This window comes from Lycorma delicatula, chromosome 7 (genome assembly GCF_047948215.1).
Source record: "Lycorma delicatula isolate Av1 chromosome 7, ASM4794821v1, whole genome shotgun sequence".
Classification (NCBI taxonomy): domain Eukaryota; kingdom Metazoa; phylum Arthropoda; class Insecta; order Hemiptera; family Fulgoridae; genus Lycorma; species Lycorma delicatula.
The window spans coordinates 118335153-118357767 of NC_134461.1; the positions used below are offsets into that span (position 1 = coordinate 118335153).

Here is a 22615-nt window from a genome sequence, read left to right on the forward strand (position 1 = left end):
CCCAGAATTTCAAAAAGCCTTAATTTAACCGGAGGAACTGAAACTCGGGCGAAATCTTTCACCCTGTATAACTCGCTAACGAAGCGTTTTCGGACCTATGTTTATATGAACGATTTCTTATTTTTAGCCTCTAGAATGAATTGTCAAAGTATTGCCTTATCCTCCTGAATCACTCTGTTTTTATATATATATATATATATATATATTAAATAACATTTTGCATTTTTTTTAATAATCTTTATTATTTTTCAAATTATAAATTAAATATATAGATCTCGTTAAATACTATACAGCTTTTCATATATAAAGAAATCAAACATTATATTTATTCCAGTTGAAATCCTGTAATCCTTTATTATTATTCTACGATCGGTTAAACAACATAAAGATCATTTATTACAATAAAAAAAAAGTAAAGAAATGGTTAATTTTACTTGAATTTAGTTTAAATAATACGTGGAATGCTTCAAACCGTATGAATAATACATTATTCACATAATGATATGGTTAAATATTTTATTTAACCAATTAACCTATTGACAAATTTATCCAGAAATCAGATATCTAGATCTTAAACGCTTTATCACCATATAAAGTTCTCTTTTTTTTCTGTTTAGCCTCTGAAACCACCGTAAGGTATTACTTCACAGAATAATGAGGATTGTGTGTAAGAATGTAAATGAAATGTAGTCTTCTACAGTCTCAGGTCGACCATTCCTGAAATGTGTGATTAATTGAAATCTAACCCACCAAAGAACACCAGTATCCATGATGTAGTATACACATTCGTATAAAAGTACCTTTAATCTGTAAACTGCCTTTACTCAGGTTTGAACCTTAAAAATATCGTCTTATTAGCTGATTTATGGTGGGTATCACCATATAAAGTTACATTACTTTAAAAAGTATTTTTTTTTTTTTTATTTCCTTTTACGAAGTAAAGGGAGTAGTGTGATCGCGAAAAATTTCGATTTTCAGATTTCAATGAAAATATCCATTTGACCGTCCCTATATCCATTTTGACCGTCCCTGAATCCATTTTGACTAGTTTCGACGTAACGTCTGCAAGTACGTATGTACGTATCTCGCATAACTCAAAAACGATTAGCCGTACAGAAATTTTGGATTTAGGACTGTTGTAACATCTAGTTGTGGACCTCTCCTTTTTATTACAATCTACTGGACCAAAAGTATCCAAAAAGGCCAAAATCAAAATAAAATTTGGATTTTAGCTTTTTTCTTAACTGCAGTAGTAAGCCCTCATTGAGAGTTTTTCAACGATATACCATAAGTGGTATTTATTTTCATTGGCTTCACAGTTATAACCAGCTAAAATTTTAATTAATTAAATATTTGGATCTTAGGGAAGGCACATCGGTTCGAATCAGACTTCATCTTCTTTTTTTTAATTTTAATATATTGATTTATTAATAATTAGTATCTAATTTATTAATTATTAATATGGCATCGTAAATTTTTACGATAAATAATATATCAATAACAAAAAAAAACAAAAAATATGAAAACTTATCAAAGTTATTAATGAAATAAAATTTTATGTACTTTTCATATTAAAAAAAAATTAAAAAAGTTTATATGTAATTTAATATGCGTAGAAAGAGGTCATGTGGTATCGCCATCAGATTTCTTTTTACCGGTAAAATATTTTTATCACTTGAGCTTCCAAAACGTAAAAAATATCTATCAAATTTTTTTTGTGAAATAATATTAACTGTAAAATAAGTAAAAATAAAAAGTGAAATAGGATAAAAATTGTACGTGCTAGAAATTATTAAAAAATTATTATTATCAAAAAACCTTTTGATGTATTTTATTCCCAGATACATGTTGTTAAGTGTTCTATTATCATTTAATGAAGTAAATTTTTATGGGTAAAAACTATTTAAAAGATAAATGAGAAATTAAACATGATATATTCACATAATTTTTTTAATAGGTATCTTACTATAATCTTTGGTCAGAGTTGAAGAAGATATATTTATAAATCAGTAATATGTTAACTAATACAATACAAATATTTAAAACAATCCAGTGGATCTTGGAAGCCTAAATATTTCAGAACTAGCTCAAAAATTATTATTTTCGTCTAAATTATTTGTGTAGTATTGGAATCGTCAAAGCAAGACAAAGTTTATAAAGCATTTTTCGTTCTTTTATAATCGAAATATTATATTGCCGCCCTTCGTGGCGCGAGTGGTAGCATCTCGGCCTTACATCTGGAGGTTCCGGGTTCGAATACCGGTTAGGGATGGCATTTTTACACCCTACAAAATTTTCATTTCATCTCATCCTTTGAAGTAATACCTAACGGTGGTCCCGGAGGCTAAAAAAAAGAAACATTTTATTTCTGTCAATAAAAGATTTTTGAATAAAAGATTTTTAAAAGTTTTGTTTTATAAAGAGAGGTTAGATAAAAGTTTTCTTTTTCGGATACTTATTTTGAGAAGTAACAGTTCGCAATAAAAATAACTTTTTTTTAAAAATAAACATCTGGTTGCAGATTATTCCTTCAAGTATTTAATTCGGGATTAAACATTATCGTTGAAAATTAACAAAAATGAAAATTAATACAAACTGGGAACCCATGTATATCATTATTTAAATACATTATAATTCGAGATAAAAATTCTAGCTATTTTTTTTTTTTTTTTATAACAGGACACATTTAAACAAAAAAACTTTTCTCGGGTACAGGTATAAAAAAAGTACAATAATTAAAATGTGACGACCTCGTACAGACGAAATATATTATTTAAGATGTTTAAAAATACTAACCGAGTAAGTTAAAATGGAAAATCCCGCATTAAATTAAACAGTTCATTTCAGCCACTCGTAATATTTAATAAAATGTTGGGCAAGATGTAAAGCTCGATCAAAGAAGGGTTAACAGGATGGTGTAAATAGTTAACAGCTTCGAGCGAGCCCTACGTACAGAGAGAATACGACAAAAGGACCTTGCCCGCGAGGTCAAATCAAGGCCCCTCTGCCGCTCTTGACACAGATACTACTACCGCCCCGCCACTCAAAATCATTAATCATTCGTGACGTCACATTCTCGCGCGGTACTCACTGGTTGCTGTTTTCTTCCTAGTTCACCTAAGGCCACACTACTTACCACCACATCACCTCTCTCTTCACAACACCTGTTGAACACAAACACGCATACAAACGCACGCATTCACTCGGCTACAACTCGCGCTTCGGCCGGCTTGCTAAGTTTGTTGTTACTCGTCCTAACTAGCAATATACCCATTATTATTTCTATTAGTACTATGATTATTATTATTATATGCTACTGTACTATATACTTCCTGCTTTTGTTTTGTTTCATTTTATAATATTATTATTATTAGCAACGCTGTAGTACAGTCACTAACCTTTTTTAACCTCTATTTTATTTCGTTTTATTTTTATTTAAATTCATTCATCCGTTTGGAAGTACCGTATTTGAAAAAGAAAAAACAGAAAAGAATTAGATTTTGATATGCATCAACCGTTTGTTGTCATATATAAAATTAATGATAGCTTCTTTTTTTTAAAATACATATATGTCATTGAATACAAAAGCTTGGATGAATAATCAGAGATTAGAAATAAACATTTTAAATTTAAATATAACTCCCAATAAACAAATAGAATTCAGATATTTCCGTGGTAAAAACTAATTTAATAATTAAAAAATATAAAGTTAAAAAATAGATGGTACCAATCATAGATTAAAAAAAAAGAAGCAATTCATGAAGATTAAAGTGATTTAAACTTTAAATTTACATAATTTAATGTATGGCAGGTTTAATCTTTATAGCATAAGAGTTTTGAAATAAAGTAACCTAAAAAAAAACTCAGTAAATATTTTAATTTTTAAATACCATTGTCAATGATAATACTTGTTTTAACGCTAAGTAAACAACTAACGTCATATTAAAAAACCATTTTGTTTTTTAATTTAATATAAAAATATTTTAATGCTTTTTTTTCATATAATAAATATATATTTATTATTATACAGATTTTTCTGTAAAAAGTCACCGTAGAATCTCTAAAACTGTGTGAACTAAAAAAACCTGTAAAAGTAATGCTTAACTTTCCAGGCTATTAATAATATAAATTGAAGGAATTAGAATAAAAAAAAATAATAATAAAAATATAATATATATTTTTTTAAATACGTGGAATACATTTTAAGAGACATTTTTCTAAACATACAGGTTAACAAATTTGCTTAAGTTATTTTTTTTTCTAAATTTAATACTCCCTTCAATATTAGCTCAAATATTAAAAAAGAAAATTTCACTAAAAAATTTTTGCATTTTAAGTCCGGGGTCTATAACCCCGTCTTCCAAATCATCTGATTTGGAAGTCGAGCGTTCCAGCGTTCAAGTCCTAATAAAGTCAATTATTTTTAAACGGATTTGAATACTAGATCGTGGATACAGGTGTTCTTTGGTGGTTGGGTTTCAATTAACCACATATCTCAGAAATGGTCGAACTGAGACTATACAAGACTACACACTTCATTTACACTACTCATACATATCATCCGCTGTAGTGTTATCTGAACAGTAATTACCAGAGGCTAAACAGGAAAAAAAGAAGGTCCGAGGTCTATCATTTAAAAAAGATTATAGACATTTTTTGATAGTTCTATATGTGAAGTATAAAATTAAAAAATATATTTTGGAAAAAAATGTTTAAACCGAAGGGAGACAGAGCGAAAGAACAAAAAACATATATTTCATTTTAAGAGGTGGAGGTTGATTTCTGATAAAAATAACTTTTGAACTATTTATATATGCATTTCAGATAACAAATTTAATTTAATAAACTGTTTTCTCTAAAATGCGTCTAAATAAAATCGAGATTGGGGTTTTTGCGATATCTCCCCACTCCCTTAACGAATTTTGAAAAAAATTAATACGATCAATGCGCCATATATAGAAATATTTGAGCCAAATTTGAAGAAAATCGTTTTGGTCAATCCTAAGATATAAGGCCAAAAAATAGTGTGACACATACATACGTCCGCATATATATTTTTTTTTGGTCTAGATGAACTAGTTCTACCCTAAAACGTAAACATTTTGAAAAAACCGATACCCGTTTCTTTACATAATTACCACACAGTCCCCTTGAATATAGCTATTCCAGTTATATATTCTCTAGGAAAGTAAAAATTTAAACTGGTATTTACAAATTCACTTCTATTTTTATTATTTACTGGCGATCAACTATTATTTTATATCAATGGCAACCTTTTTATAAGTTTCTGATAAAAAATAATTTTAAAGCCAGTTTTATTCTTGGATAATTTTTTCTGAACTATGTTCAGGAACTACATCTAATAACCGGTTGACTTACTTACATATACGTTGAACCTCAATTTAAGTTTAATTTTAAAAACATTAAAAAGTATTTTTAAGATGATAATTCTTACTAAAAAATTATAGTAGAATAAAATATATATGTATGTCGCCATATTGGTTTTCACCTAAAATCTTAAATAGAAATTTTTGTTTAATTACTTTATCACTTCAAAAGAAGGTTTCTTAGGAGATAGGATAAAACAAATCAACGATAAACAAAACAATTCTTATGTGTAAATTGTATATTAATTTACTATTTATAAGGGCGCAAAAACCTAGTAGCACAGTTACATAAGTATTTAAAATATTCAGTTTAACTTCAAACAACAAAGAAAGTACATACATGATACAATATAATATGCGGTAACTTATACAACTAAAAATACACATGGGCGTTACCCGAGTTCGGAAACAAAGATAAAGATATTGTATTTTTATATCGAGAGTCTTTTGATAATATTACTTTATTAGATTTTTTCTCAACTAAGCTTAAAGATATAATCATTAATTATTACTTTCTGTTATAGTCCTAAAAATAAGCTATTCTGTCACCAAATAATCTTAATTACACTTTCCAGGGCTAAAAAAATATTTCCTATAAATCTCATACATAACTAAATTAACTGAGGTTGATAGTTAAAAAGTATCGTACTCTCGTCAAGTATTATGTATGTTATGTATTATTCATGTATTATTAAATAATTAAAAAAAATAGCAACATTACATAACTAGAAAAGTTTTTTTGTAGCGTGCGAAAATGCCATTCCTGACCGAGATTCGAACCCGGGACCTCCGAGAAAAGTTATTTTAAAAAATAAAATTGAAACGGCTACAGGAATAAATATATTAAAATTAAAAAAAAAAATTATACACTTATTAGCATTTTATTGCATACAAATAACAACATACACTACGTCGTATTATTATTTCGTTTTAGAAAAAAAATTTGTAATCTAAAACGGTCAATGACCTTTCCTTTTTTTTATTTCCATTCTACAGTTATGCAAAGATAAAATCAATCAGGATGTAAAACAAAAAAAAAAAAAAAACAGACCGACTTCTCGTTTTAGACGCCTTCACTATTTCGCAGTCAGAAAACACACTGATTATTAGACACAACGCCCTACATACGTTCAATTAACAAGTAGACCCTACTCACAAGAATCGATTTAAAGTCACTCACCACTGTAATTCACTTCATAAACGCCTATGAAAAAACTCTAATGCAGTCAATATAGATTCAAATTGAGGTTATGTTGTCGATTTTAAATTGAGCAAATCTGAAGAACAACTCCACCAATCTTCATAAAATTTTCAGATGCTAGACTTCAGATACACTACTACAGAATATCTAAATTTCAACAAAATTGATCCAGTAGTTTTGGAGATTTTCGAGTCACAAATTTTATATACTGACCTCTTTATGTAAGGAATTTACATTTTACGTAAATGGTATTTTCATATTTCTCATTGAAAATTCAATTTTACCACCTCAATCCTACAGTGTGACCAAATTTAATACCGAACATTCCTTCGAAAAGTCGGTACAAAAAAAAAAGATATAACAAATATTTATTCGCATTTTAGAGTAAAAAACAAAAATTTTCAAAATAAAATGTCAGAATTTAAAAAATGACTTTTTAATTTTACGAGTATTTTTCATTAAAAATAATCATTAAAATATCATTAAAAAAATTATTAAAATAAACATTAAATAAAAATGTATATTATTAGATCAAATATTTAAAAAACTGATGTGAACACCTCATGATTTCCTTGTATACCTATTAAATTACAAATACACTTTTTTTTCTAAATGAAAAGTACATAAAATTTTATTTCATTAATATTTTCTCATTTTTTTTTATTTTTATTGTTAATATTGAATTATTATTTATCGAAAAAACCTTTTACAATCATAGGTTAATAATTGTTAATAAATCAATACATATAAATTTAAAAAAAAGGAGATGAAGTTTGATTCACTCTCAGTGCCTTTCCTTTTAAGATCCAAATATTTCATTAATTAATATTTTACTATGCTTTAACTCTGGAAACAATGCAAATAAGTTCCAGTTATGATATATCGTTGAATAAGCTCTCAATGAGAGCTTATTACTGCAGTTAAGAAAACGTCAAAAAGCTAAATATTTTGGATTTTGGACGCTTTTGGTTCAGTTGATTGCAATTAAAAGGAGAGGTGCACAACTAGATGTTACAACAGTCCTAAATCCAAAATTTCGACATCCTACGGCTAATCTTTTTTTGAGTTATGCGAGATACATACGTACGTACGTACAGACGTCACGCCGAAACTAATCAAAATGGATTCACCCAAAATGGATGGTCAAAATGAATATTTCCGTTGAAATCCGAAAATCTAAATTTTTCGCAATCACAATACTTTCTTTACTTCGTACAAGGAAGTAAAAAAGCAGACCTCTCTCTCTCTTTCTCATGTGTGTATTTTCTAAATTTCTGTATTTATATCCTTTTATATAACTTTTTTTTGGAGTAATCAGGGCGTAATTCTTTCAAAGTTTACCTTCTTAACAAGTGGGTACGTGTACGAATATTATAGAATGTAAAAGTTTATTACATTTTTAAGTATAGCAGGGTATGAAAAGAAAAAAAATTTCATCACGATGACTCTACTATCAAGTGCAAAAGATCTGATATCAAGTGTCTGGGAGCTGAGAATTATATAATCTCTCCGTTTATTAAACAGATATAAACCGTATAATAAACAGATTTTAAGGTTTTGAGAAAATTTTAAAAGAATATTGGCTATTTTAAAACGTAACATCCCTGGAGCTAGAAGATGATAGAGTTTGACATAACTAGATGGAATAAATTATTGCTAATTTTGGAAAAGAAGGAAGTAGACCGGAAAGAAAGGCACATAATAAAAGAGCTGTAGTAGAGAATAAAAGTGAGGGTACGAGACGAAACGACAGGAACAACAGGGATTGGAAGGGGATTGAGACAAAGATGTTGCATGTTACCAACGCTGTTTAGTATATATATGGAACAGATAATTAAATTCAGTCTGAATGTGAAAGAGGAATAAAGATCCAGGGAAGAAGAGTAGAATGTATACATTGTAATGATGACATGGCGGTACTGGAGAAAAGAGCGCAAATAAACTAAATGAAATGCTTGATGACTTAAATGAAGCTTGCGAGAGTCAGAGTATGAGAATCAACAAAAAGAAGTAAAATGAATGGTATAGGTGGAAAAGAAGAGAGAATTGAGATTAAGATAAAAAATGAAGTTTTACAGCAGGTGAAGAAATTTCAGTACTTAGGCAACTTTAAAACGTATGACCTGACGTGCACTATAGAAATTAAAACAAGAATATCAAGAAATAAGCAAGTATTCAATAAGAAGAGAAGATTTGTTATGTGGAAAGTTAAACTAAGCGTTAAGGAAGAGATCAATGAAATGTTTTATTTCTAGTCTGATGCTCCATGAAGTTAAAACGTGAACGATGAGAAAGGCAGGCAGAAAACGAATTTTGTCACGTGAGGATGAAAAGAAAACAACTGGACGCGAATTATAGGGAAATGTAAAGTTCTAATTTACAAAGTTATCCTGCAACCAATGAGGACTTATGGTGTGGAATGGGGGATAGCAAGTAATAGGAACGCAGGTATCATACAACGCTTCCAAAATAAGGTAACGGTAACAATTGCAGAGGCGCCATGCTTTACACGGATTGATGAACTTCACGAATATTTCCAGCTTCTGACTGTTCGTGAGGTTGTGTGACACAACACAGTATTAAATACCAACAACGTTTAGAAAATCACTTCAACCACTTAGTTATCAATCCGCTTGATAAGTGTGGGGACGTCTGAAGGTTAAAACATCTCCATATGCTTGACTTAAGGGCTCCTGAATGACAGTTTGCCGTTACTATCGCCAAATATAGTGATGTTCTATTTGTTTACTTCTTTATTTATTTATTTTTGTTCTTTTTTCGACTATCTGTCGATTGATTAATTTATTTTTTTTTTTTTATTAACTATTTATTTCTTTATTGATTTTTCTTTATTAATTGTTTGTTTTTATGGACTCTGAAGTGTTGCCAGATATACTTTTTTTTTACTAATTAACTTTAAGATTACTTCTTACTGATAACTTTTGTTATGGATTGACTTATTATGGAATTTCCTTAAGGACCCCCTAACATGAGTTTATTATTAGACGATCTACCTTTTTTTTTTTTTTTTGAGAGCATCGTTTCTTATCTCCCCCGGGAGCCGGATAAACAAATAAGCCATAACACAGCTCCAAGGGGTACTGTGTTAATTTCGCCTCAAATTGAACTAACGTTCCCCACCACCAGGCAGCCGGCACTTGGTCTTTTGGTGATATGCCATGCCTCTAATGAGGGGACCCCAAGGGGTCCCCCCACCGGGACTCCGGTCTTTACGTCTTGTCACTAGTGAGGAACCCCCAGGGTCCTCTCCAGGGCTACCGTGTTACTTATGGTTTCTAAACGATTTACTTATGGTTCCACTTAAGAAGCCGATTGTAAATATACTAGTAGCGAAACAAAAAAAATAATTTTTTTTCGTAAACGAGAGAAACATAGAAGAAAGGCGATAAAACAAAGTCAAAAAGTAGAGTAAAAAGAATAAATTAAATGATTAAGAGGTATGAAAATTCCAGAAGAAAAAGTAGCTAACAGGTGAAGAATCCTATGTTTTTAAATAAAAAACATAGATCTTAGATTCGCGTTTAGTTTTCTGGATGGAATACGTAATTGCGCCGAAAAATTGATCATAACATAATATGCTGTACATAATTTGCACCAGAAAATCAATTTATCTGTGTTTTTATTATAAGCAAGTTATCATCTTACGTTTTTGAAACAGATAGTATTCCTCATTTGAAATGTTCAGTCTTTTCTTCTTGCACTAAATCACTTTTGAAATTTTACATTTTTTGCGCTAAGTCTATTATACTTTACAATGACGTTTTTTATTATAAAATATCTCGGAATCTCTTAATATATGATGTATATAATAAGAAATATGTTACTTTTATAGTTTAAAATTTGGTTAATTCATTAATTATTAGGTTTACTGAAGTGGTAGCTAACGCATTTCACAAATATATACCGGTTAATGTCCCACACTCGTAAGCAGCAATTTATTGTCTTATGTATTTCTTGTGCATGAATTTATTCGGTTTTTCAGTTTAGCAGTCTAGATTTAATGTAGGGTTTTTAAACGTTGAGACTAGTAAGAAGAGGAATATATGAGAGTGACGTAAGTTAAAATTCTCTATCAAATGAGCATGCAAGCTTTCACAACCGTTGGTATTATGCGATCAATGTATCTTCAGTAAAAACTGCCTGTAAGGAAATGTAATAAAGTTATCGCAGCTTCTGTAATATAATTTATCTGCCAAATAGTCAGTGAATTCAATTACCCGTCCGTTAGAGGATTGTTCGGCTATCAAATCATTTACAAAATATTCCTCGACCTCATCATGATTTAAATAAATAAGACCAAAGACAAGATGTTACCAAACATCAATCTCTGAAATACTTTTATACTTTTAGTACAGACCTACAGACTGAATTTTTTTAGAATAATGCTTGAATTACATGAAAGCTGCAAAAAAGTGGAAATTTTTGTGAAAATTCTTTGAGAAACGCTTCGTGTGTCATTTTCAAGTCAACCACAGAATGTTCGAAGATTAAATTTATACCCAAATGAATGCACATCAATGAGACAAGTAAAAAAAAAAAAAACGCATTAGTGTGTATTTCTTTTTTAATCTTTTTTGAATACTGATTTCTTTCTTTCAGTAATCTATTAACAAATATCTGATCAAAAAACATTAATCGTTTTTATTATCGGCGCGTACTGAATTCAGCGAAAATTACATATTAAAATATTCTATAATGCATTCCATTCAAAATATAGGTAAAAAATTCGGCGCACATTACAAGGCAAGATCATCGATTAGTTCCACCAGTTCTTTTAATAGATAAAAGGAAAACTGCTGATTAGAAGTTCAAATGATGACCATCCACATATACGGGGTAATTAAGGAACTTGTGTACTAATTTTACATCTGGTATTAGCCACATTCAGTAAAAGAAAAGGAGATGTTCTCATACTATTTGGATGCGAGTATAATATTTTAATAAACTACTAAAGACAATTTCCTTGTTTATCGTTCACACTACTTATAATCAATCACTCTTCTTTGCTCAGATATATTAATCGTAAATAACAATAAAAATCTTGCTTATAAAAGATTAGTGTAATTTTTTTAGTTGAGCACGATCAAAAATTTTATTCATATATTTTTTTAGCGACCATAATTAATAAATTTTTTTTAGTAAACAGTTTGTCTACAAAAAATCGTTTTTCATAGAAATAGATAGGTTAATATTCTGCTTTAGACAATTATCGCAGTATATTTTTAATTTTTACGCTTATAAAGTATCTTCCATACAAGCAGTTAATGGTAGTAGTTGATTTCTCTGAGAATAATGATGTTCACTTTACAGCCAACACCTAAAGTAAAAAGGACATAAGTGACACTTATTCGGTTGAATATCATTAAAATCTTAGAGAGCATAGTATCAACTTATGCAACAGTATATTCGGCTCTGTAAAACTGCAACTGGAAACTACATCGTTCCTAACTCTCCTTTATAAGTGTAACATTAGATATTTGTTATTCATTGGAACAGCTATACCATTCTTTTAAAAAAAGTGATTTTATGTCAGTTCTCTTAGGACCACTGCGTTATGTCACCTAACATATATATATATTTAATTAAAAATATTCCAAAAAATATTTCTGTAGTTATTTCGCTCAGTTTCCTAACAATTAAATCATATTATACATTTTTTAAACTACTAGTAATTTTACTTCATCATTAGAGAGAAATATTTTATTTTTACAATAAAATATTAGAATATTTTGTCATGGTTATACAGATTTTTATTAATAATTAATGATTTTTATTATGTAAAATCGAATGTATAAATATATATATATATATTTAGATCGTGGATACCGGTGTTCTTTGGTGAATGGGTTTCAATTAACCACACATCTGAGGAAAGGTCGAACTGAGACTGTACAAGACTACACTCATACATATCATCCTCATTCATCCTCTGAAGTATTATCTGAAAGGTAATTACCAGAGGTTAAACAGAAAAAAGAAAGGGTGGTAAAATAAACAACGTAAAGATTTCAGTTTCAGAAAACAAGGGTAATATAAAAGAAAATTATATACCTCAGAATAATTTTAAAAGGCAGACTAAATAAAAAGAAATCGAATATAATGTGGAAATTTCAATAATAAATGGGTGGTAAGTTTAGGCAAAGTGATTAGTTAAGAATAGAAAGGAATAAAGAACTGCATAAAACCAGTGAAATGAGTTTTGAGCAAAAAATAAATAAATAAATCAATTCTAAGTTTTTTAAGTACGCTATAAAATTGATAAGGTATTTAAAACATGGTGACATGAGTTATCATATTACACAGTTGATGACGGGTCATGGAAATTTTGAGTTATACTTGTATACTATTGGCAGGCGGGAGTCACCCGAATGTATGTACTATGATCCCCGAGACAAGCAGACCATACGTTGTTCTACTGTCCGGAATGGAAAGAACAGCGTGGCCATGCTGGCATCAGTGGCCTAGAGCCGGAAGATCTGACGGCGTATATGCTAAACTCAGAGGATAATTGGAGAGTAGTTGAGAAATTCGCTAGGGCAACACTTCGGCCTAAGGAAGCAGAGGAAAGGAGGATGGGTTTTTAGTATAATAGATTATCTAAACAAAGCCCTGAGTAAGAGGCGAAGAAAAGGACTGGAGAGCGATGGGGTGAAGGACAGCCTCCTGCGGCCGTCCGTCCGCGCTTGCGTGGATGGGCGTCGGCGATGAAGCATGGGGACTCTGGATCCCCTGAGTTCGAAGGCACCTCCCGTGGCTAAATAATACTTGATTGCCGGTCCGGCACTGGGAGAGGTGGTGAGATAGGAGGTTTAGTCGGTAGGGCGCAGGTACATATACGCACTTAAACAACATCTTGCGGAACCTGTTGCGAGTCCGACACTCTGCCCGTAAATTGGGTTCCTCTGACTCACAAAAAAAAGAAAAAAGGTATTTAAAATATTATATCATACAATGGATAAAAAGGATTTTTAAAATGCATTACTTTAATTTCTGACAAAATTAAAAAATAATAGAAAATTCTATAACATTGAATAAAAGTGTGATGGTGAAATTTAATTATAACATTAAAATCTAATCATTAAATCATAAAAAAAAATGGCGGTCAATTACAATGCATGACGATGAAATTTTATGCGCGCGCGCACACATATACACATAATGCTAACTTAATAAAATACCAAGAGCAGTGTTTACAAATATCATTGTGTAATAATGTAGGTCAAAATAATGATTGTTTATAAAATCATTGGATTTATTATAATAAACTATTATGTAAAACTTAATTATTATTATAATTATTGAAAAAAATGTATCATTGTCTTATTTTATAAATGGTCGTTATAAAACGATATTTAAAAAATTATTTTAGTCAGCAAATTCATTAACATAATATTACTCAACAATATGTCATGTTTTTTCCTTTTATTATAAACACATCGATAACGTAATGTGTGTGTGTGTGTGTGTGTGTGTGTGTGTGTATATATATATATATATATATACATGTGGGAGAATACAGTTCTCTACGATTAAAACTGTTTTTTTTATAATTTTATAAATGATCCTCACGTAAAAAACCCAAAAGTAAGTTACATAATGATTAAAAAAAAAAATTAATAAGTACTGGTACAAAATAAATTTATAAAACATTATACAATCGATATTAGACTTTAACTACGTATGGTTGACAAAGTGAAAAATGAACGTAAATCAGAATAAGTCAAGTCATATTATGTTAGCGATAAGAAGAGCTGACACTGTCTCCGAGTCCACCAAGACGACAATTTCATCTCACACTCTGACCGTGTACGGAACCTTGTGCTCCACCTTGATTATCGTTTAACGTGGAAGTACCACGGGAGAGAAAACAAGAAATTTTATTAAACACGAGATATAAAAAATTTATTTGTTGTTAGGCAGGAATTCACACTTGTCGCTGTCCAACTAACTTTTAATATACAAAATGATTTTAAAACCGATTTGGACGTATGATATAAATCTATGGGGTACGACGAGCAAGAGTAACATTAATATTATACAATATTTCCAGAATAAATTGGCGGGATCTATTGCAGAGGCACGAAACCGAATTTGCGACTACCTAGAATTATCTTTTATGTTCGCGAGAAGGTCAAACGGTTCGCTTCAAATTATACATAGCGGTTAGATAATAATGTGCACTTTCTAAAAGTTAATCTCCTAGTCAACAGCGAGATGTCCGACGATTGAAAGGCCTGTATGGGCTGGACTTGGAGAATCTGAGTGACCCTTAAGCAGGTTCAATATCACATGTAATGTGCATCTTTCTATGCCTTGATGAGGAGCCTAGCCTCTCTCCATTTATCTCCATGAGTTTGTTATTTTGCTATTTGTTTATCTATATTTATTGCTTAATGATGTTATAAATTTTTATTTGTTTTTCATTAGACCTTAGAGAACTCTTGTACCTATGTGGTCTTAATCAGTGCGAGTATGTTTATATATATGAACTATATATGAGCTTTTTCTAATACGATTTATTTATGGTTCCATACTCGGAACCGATTATAAATAAACAAATTATGAAAAAAAAAATAAAAATGTTACCGGTATTTCAGATTTAGGTACCAACTTTTTTCCAAAAATCAATAGAATTTTATAGAAAAATAATAATTCATAAAATAAAAATACACTGCTATGTTAGGAAGAACAACATTCTGATTACACGAGATACAAAAAGTAATTTTCCACTCTTTACAAGAAATATGACAGGATAATAACATTTATTTTTAAAAAAGAATAAAATTGTTTAAAAAACTATATTCAAAAATTAAAAAAAAAACAAAAAAAAACTTAAAATTAGTGGTACTTATGTATTAACGCCACCGCAGCTACAGCTGCTGTTTAGGTTATGACTTCGTTCGTATATGTTGACTTCGTGTACTGAGAAATCGTACGTATATTAGAATAACCTAACTAAATATAACCTACGCTCGCTTCGCTCGCTAACTCCTTATAATTAACATTAAATATGCATAATATATACAACTTATTAATAATATAACCTTAATTTTATAGCACTGAAATCCAATTAATGTTAATCCACCGAAATCTGATTCACTACTTTGTTTTTAAATAAAGCTGTAGCTGCGGTGGCGTTAATACGTAAGAGGTTAGTTAGGTTAGTTAGGTTATTTTGATATACGTATATCGTACGTATTTATTATTATTAATAATAATAAATAAAATATAAAAATATATAATGTAATAAAAAAACTCATGGCCGGACTATCTAAATTAAAAAAGAATAAAAATAAAGTATTATCGAAAACGGAGAATTAGGAAAGAATAAGACTTTAATATATGTAGAAAGATAGTACGTACGGTTCGAATTCAGTATCTTCTACCAGTTTACGTAGATTTCATAAAAAAGCTACATACCTATTGTAATGGGTACCATGATTCGACTTCCGGAAAATTTCGACATATCTTCACGTTTCACATCCCCTGCACAAATTGTAATTTCTCATACCCTGGGTCAGTTCAAAAGTTTATATATATTTCACCTTCTTGTGGACACGATAACTGCCGTAATTTTGCACCAGTCACTTTCAAATTGTTCCTTAAAAACAACTGGTCTCAAAATCTCGGTCGAGTTTGTTAACGGCCAAAATCGGACTATGAGAGTGGAAATGGGGCGGCTTTTCCGAAAAAAACAAAATTTCGCTATAACTTTCTTAAGTAAAATATCGAATTTTCGTTCCTAATAATCTTTGGATAAGGACCTAAAACTTATGTAAGTAAAGTTTTTTGATATCACCAACCATTGGCCCAATGGGTGGAAAAAATGGGGTTTCAAAGACAAAAAAAAAATCATACCATTCTTAATAGGCACAGTATCGAATCGGTTTAAAGTGGTAGTTATTCCTCTAAACATTATCTAAAACTTTTGTCTGAAACAACTTTTGATATGACCAACACTTAACGGTAAGGAATGATAAAAATGTTGCTGGAATTGTAAGAAGATGGGGCTTGTCGTATGCTAAACATGTGAAATTGTTTTCACACGCAACCATTGTTGTATTGAGTAAATTTGCAGTTTTTCTTAACTTTAAGGTGGAAATCTTTTTTATCCCCTACTAGGATCGGTGAAATCTACCTCCGCCTTCCGGCGTGCCGAAAGGGTTTTTTTTGTGTGTTTAAAAATACTATTTTTTATAAATAACAAATCCTCTTCCTGATCGATTTTTAAAAAAGTAAAGCACAAAAAGTGTGAATTATACTAAATTGTGAAAAATCTCAATTTTTCACAACTGAGATGTGTATAGTATTGAGATTTTGTATAGTTTTTATAGAAACTATAAAAACTATAAAACTATATATTTAATAAAACTATATATTTAATAAACAAAATAAATTATTTCAAGTATATAATTAGAAAAGTATAAATTTACACAAAATATAATATTAAAAAAAAATTTGCTTACCTTGCGAATAATTTTGGAAGACACGCAGTAAATAGTGCTTCAAAGTGAAGCCTAAAATAAAAAATACAAAAAATTAAACAATAAAAATTAATTATACTTAAGTAATATAATTTTGTGCTATAATACATTTAGATGTATAAAAGAAGCATACAACAGACTTAATTCCACTTAAAATGTCTTAATTATTACTGCAATTGAAAATCGATTAAAGAAAAAAATACTGATAAGAAATTTGATTTCTGCAAATCAAATTTAGAAGTAATTTTTATTAAATGAAAATAGTGTTTTTATAGTTTAATTTTCTTTCCAAAATAAAAATCTATTTGAAATATAAAACTTGAATTGTTTAATATAATAAAACTTGATTAATTTTTCAAGAAAAAAAATATAGAATTTATTAAATGATATTCATATTAAAGAAACGACGTAAAATGAATGACTCCTATATTAAGAAATATGAATTGTCTACGTTAAGGTGGTATTTATACTTTACGTAATGGAATATAATAATTTTAATATGTAGGAATGCAGGAAATATTTTAAAACGCTTCTCGAAAGAATTATTACCGTTTCCTATAAAACATCTTGATATTTGACTCATTTCATATTTCTAGGATATATATAAATTAAAAATTTCAAAAACATAACGTACATACGTAATTATGCTAATATATTAATGTGTAATTTCAAATTGTTGGAATATTTCACAAAAAGTTTTAAAAAATAAACAAACTGTTAAGTTACAATTTACGCTTTATTTCGTTGTTTTTATAACAAAGAAAAAATTGAGGAAACATCACTCTTTACATTACAAATAGTGGGATGTTAACTTCCACATTCACAACTTAAAAACACACACAGACACACAACGTATATATAACACATAAAATGTAACAGAGTGAAATAGGCCTAAAGGCATTTCTTCCTTGAGGCGGGAGCATTGTACGTTGCCATAGTAACGAAGCTTCTGATCTGTCAACTGATCGGAAAGACACGTGCAATAAATAACTAGCTTTAATGTAATGTATACAGTATATATAAAAGCTTTTTTTGACAGCCACCCACAATTTTATTGAATTATTATCTACCAGGAAATATATATATATATTAATAAATTTAATAGTGAAATATAAGATACCTTTTAGAAAAAAAAATAAAATCTATATCTTCAATGAGAAGATAATTTTTTATTTTCATTCTGGAACATACGCGTGTGCAAGGGAGTAAGTTTTTTTTTAAAGGAAGATGCTGTGGAATACTTTTACAAATAATTTCCACAAAGAAAAACATACACACATATATATAAAATTTAATATACAAATTAATACAATTTTTAATTAATTAATAATTTGATGTATACATTAATAATAAAAATTACTTTTTTTTAATAACCTATATTTTATAATAAATTTCGTTTAATAAACATTAAATTTTCTCTAACAGTAACCACTTATACTTGGTAAGAAAATCCTGAGGGAATTGGGGTGTCATGTTGCTATTAACGCCGTGTAATCAATTACCTTGATATAATTAACATTCTTTAGACAGGTATTATTTTTCATGTTACTAAGAACATGTGATAAATAAAACTCACAATGTTTATAAATTTACTTGTTAATTTAACGTTTTATATAAACATTAAAATATAAATACAAGTAGATTTGCAAAATGCAAAAAAAAATTAAATAAATAAAAAATATGTCAAGTTAATGTAACTTAAATAATATAATATAATTTTTGTTTAAATTAGAATTAAAATATTTTCATTTAAACTATTTTTCTCTTTATAATACAAATAATTAGAAATAAAATTAATTTTTTTAAGGCTGTTATAGGATAGAAGAAGAAGTCAGTTGAATTGGTTGATAAATGTACAATTTTAGGGAATAAAGGTACATAACGAAGACCTTTATGAAGTAGAAAAATAAACATTTATAAATAATATATAATACTAAACGTTGTGATTACCTTCCAACATAATAACTCATCAGGAAATTTGAAATAATATTACAAAAAAAAAAAAAAAAAAACGTAAGATACAAATGTGAATAAGACTTAACAAAATAAAGAAGTGCATAAATATAATAAAAATTAAAACATACATTTACTCGTTTGAAATTTTAAGGAATAAGGTAATAAAGATGGAGAAAATGTATGAAGGAAACGAAGAAAATGGGCGGATAGATTAAGAAAAAACGAATCTGGCCTTCGTCTAAGAACGGATTGAAAATGGCTGGATTTCTTATCAGTATAATCGACTTTGTGATAATTTATTTAAAAATTGTTAGTTTCTGTAGACTACTAAACTTCCTGGTTTGAGTCTATGTACGAGTGTAATAAAAAATTAGAGCATTAGATTTTGCTCTCTAGTTAATCATTTTATAAACTTGGTTCATATATATTTAAGTTATTGAAGGAAATAATAAGTAAGTTATATCAGTTTCTTCGTATATCAAACATTACTTTTGTTACAGCGCTGCTTTGATTTAAAATAAAAATAATAAGAGTAGTTAAATGCAGAGCAGTTAAATGAATAACAAACAGTACACCGCTTTCATCTTATTTATTCACACCATATTAATTCAGATAAAAAATAGAGATATACTGGGTTATAGAAGATATAGAAGGAAACAAACAAACAAGCAAAAAGAGAGAGAGAGATTGATAGAAAGAGAGATGAACGGACTTCAAAGCATTAGAGACTTATTACCGCTCATTCGTTTCCTCTACATCCACCTAATATCATTTTAGACAAGAAATCTTCTTCCCAAAATAAATTATTAAACAAAAGAGAAAACTTAATTTGAAGATAATTGAACGAATAATTGAAACTATGGTAATTTCACATATTACAAAGTTATTGAAAATATTGGATTTCACCAGACAAAATGAACAATTTTTCTTACAATTATTTATCAAACAATTAACAAAAATGGTATTATAAAACGAGTGGGATAAGTCTAGAAATTAAATAACAAAAGTTTTATATCTGCAGACTACATAAACATTAAAGCATTTTTCAGGAAAAAAGATATGAATAGTTTTATAATAATATTGTTTATTTTTTCTTTTACAGATTTTCCCTAACTTAATCAATAAATAACATAAGTAATTCTACTACTTTCTCTGTTTAGCCTCCGGAACCACCGTAAAGTATCATCCTCAGAGAAAGAATGAGGATGATATGTATGAATGTAAATGAAATGTAGTCTTGTACAATCTCAGGTCGACCATTCCTAAGATGTGTGGTTAATTGAAACCCAACCACCAAAGAACACCGGTATCCCCAATCTAGTATTCAAATCCGTATAAAAGTAACTAGAATTTGAACCTTAGAACTTTCGACATCCAAATCAGCTGATCTGCGATGACGAGTTCACCACTATGTACATAATGTTTTTTTTTTTTTTTTGCTTGATGATACGCCAAATAAGCTTGAAGCTTGTGCGTGGGATATGGAAATGTAGCGTATTAAAAATGCCATGCCTGACCAAGATTCGAATCCAGGATCTCCGTATGAAAGGCCGAGACGCTACTACTTGCGCTACGGAGGCCAGCCAACATAAAGCTATTTATTGAGCCAACATAAAGTTCATGAATAAAATTTTTACAAGAATTTTTACAAGACAGGAACTGAATAAAAACTTTAAGAGGAAAATAACTATTCAAAGAGAAAAAATAAGGATGTTAAGATTCGCTGATGAAATTGTTCTTTTGACAGAAACAAAACGTTAGTTAGAAGAGATACTGGTTGACATAGCAACAGTATTACAACGCAAAAAATCTAGCTTGAAATTAAATAAGACTATAAGGTAATGAAACGTAATAGAAAAGAGGTTGATTAGGAATTAAATATTAAGGTAGAGGAACATAATATACTAGAAGTTACATAATTTCTGTAAGTTCTGATACAACTTCCCAGAAGTTATTAAGTAAAAAAGTACTTAGTACTTACTGGAACTGCAGTCAATTATTCTGGGACTTAAAACATCATGTAACTTATAAGGCGTAAAATTACAAACGATGGACGAAGTAAGGTAGATATCAAAAGCAAACTGCTTTAATCCAAGAGAGTTTTTATGCAAAAACGAAGTTTACTACTATCATTCTAAGAATTATAGAAATTTTATTAAGAATATTTGTGTGAAATGTAGCACTTTACGGTCGCATAATTTAGACAACAGGAAATAGGAAAATAATAAAACAATGGAGAACTTTGGAAATGTGGTGTTATAGAAAAATGCCGAAAATTAGGTGGATTGGTAACGTAGGAAATAAAATAAATTTTAAGACAAATAAGAGAGATGAAAAATTTGTAGAATTTCGCAAACAAACTAGGACTGCAGATCATTAATACATCCACGTTGATCATATAGAGTGTGTAGAGGAAAAACGCAGTAGAAGTTAAAGATTAAAATTTTAAATACAGGTCCCTGAGAATTTGGATGTAATAATTTTGTTGAGATTAATCATTTAAGATCAAACAAAAAAAAGTGGGGAATAGCTTAAAACAAGTAAAATGACTGATGTCTGATTGTTTTTTGCAAATATTTTTCGTAAAGCTTCACTTAATTCATTCGTTACGGCGAATAAAACTTCTTTCTTTTTTCTGTTTAGCATCCAGGAATTACCGTTCAGGTATTACTTCAGAGGATGAATGAAGATGATATGTATGAGTGTAGTCTTGTACAGTCTCAGTTCGACCATTCCTGTGATGTGTGGTTAATTGAAACCCAACCACCAAAGAACACCGGTATCTACGATCTAGTATTCAAATCCGTATAAAAAGGCGAATAAAGTTAAACTTACTTAAATTTACTTTAAATTAACCCTGAAAAAAATAATACTAATTTTGAAATATAAAATTTAATTCATACCTTAGAAAATTAGTTTTGTAATCAGTGCAGTTCAAATATAGAATCAAATATCTATTTAATTCTACTCATAACAGTTACAGTCTTTTGCTAGGAACCAATCTGTAATACAAAACAGAAAGAAAAATTTTTAATTAATGATTTAATAAATAACAATATTGCATGTAATTACTTATTTTCTTATAATAATATAAATTTTCTTATAATATAATTTTCTTATTATAATGTAATTTATTATAATATAATTTTCTTATAATAATATAAATCAAGACGTAATTAGAAACAAGAAATAATCGGAAAAAATCGCACTGGATGATTATGGGAATTAAAAAATCTGATGTGGACACCACATGACTTCCTTGTACGCCTATTAAATTACATGTAGGCAGTTTTTTTAAAATGAAAATACATAAAATTTTACTTTATTAATAACTTCTGAAATGTATTCATTTTTTTATTGTTATTTTTGAATTATTATTTACAGTAAAACCTTTTTACAATTAGATGTTAACAATTATTAATAAATCAATATATTTAAATAAAAAACAAAAATTAAAAAAAAAGAAGATGAAGTCTGATTGAACCGATGTGCTTCCCCTTGCAAGATCCAAATATCTCATTAATTAAAAGTTTATTTGGCTATAATTCTAGCCCAATGAAAATAAG

At 29.0% G+C, this 22615-nt stretch overlaps 1 protein-coding gene across 1 annotated transcript in view; it reads right to left on the reverse strand.

Moving 5' to 3' along the window:
* LOC142328146 (uncharacterized) overlaps positions 1-22062 on the reverse strand; it is a 646852-nt gene extending 624790 nt beyond the window's left edge. The window contains exons 1-2 of the mRNA XM_075371689.1: positions 21953-22062; positions 17076-17126 (exon numbers count right to left, since the gene is read on the reverse strand). The gene's annotated coding sequence lies outside the window, so the exon portion shown is untranslated. The remainder of the gene's footprint in view (positions 1-17075; positions 17127-21952) is intronic.
* Between the last annotated feature and the right edge of the window lie 553 nt (positions 22063-22615).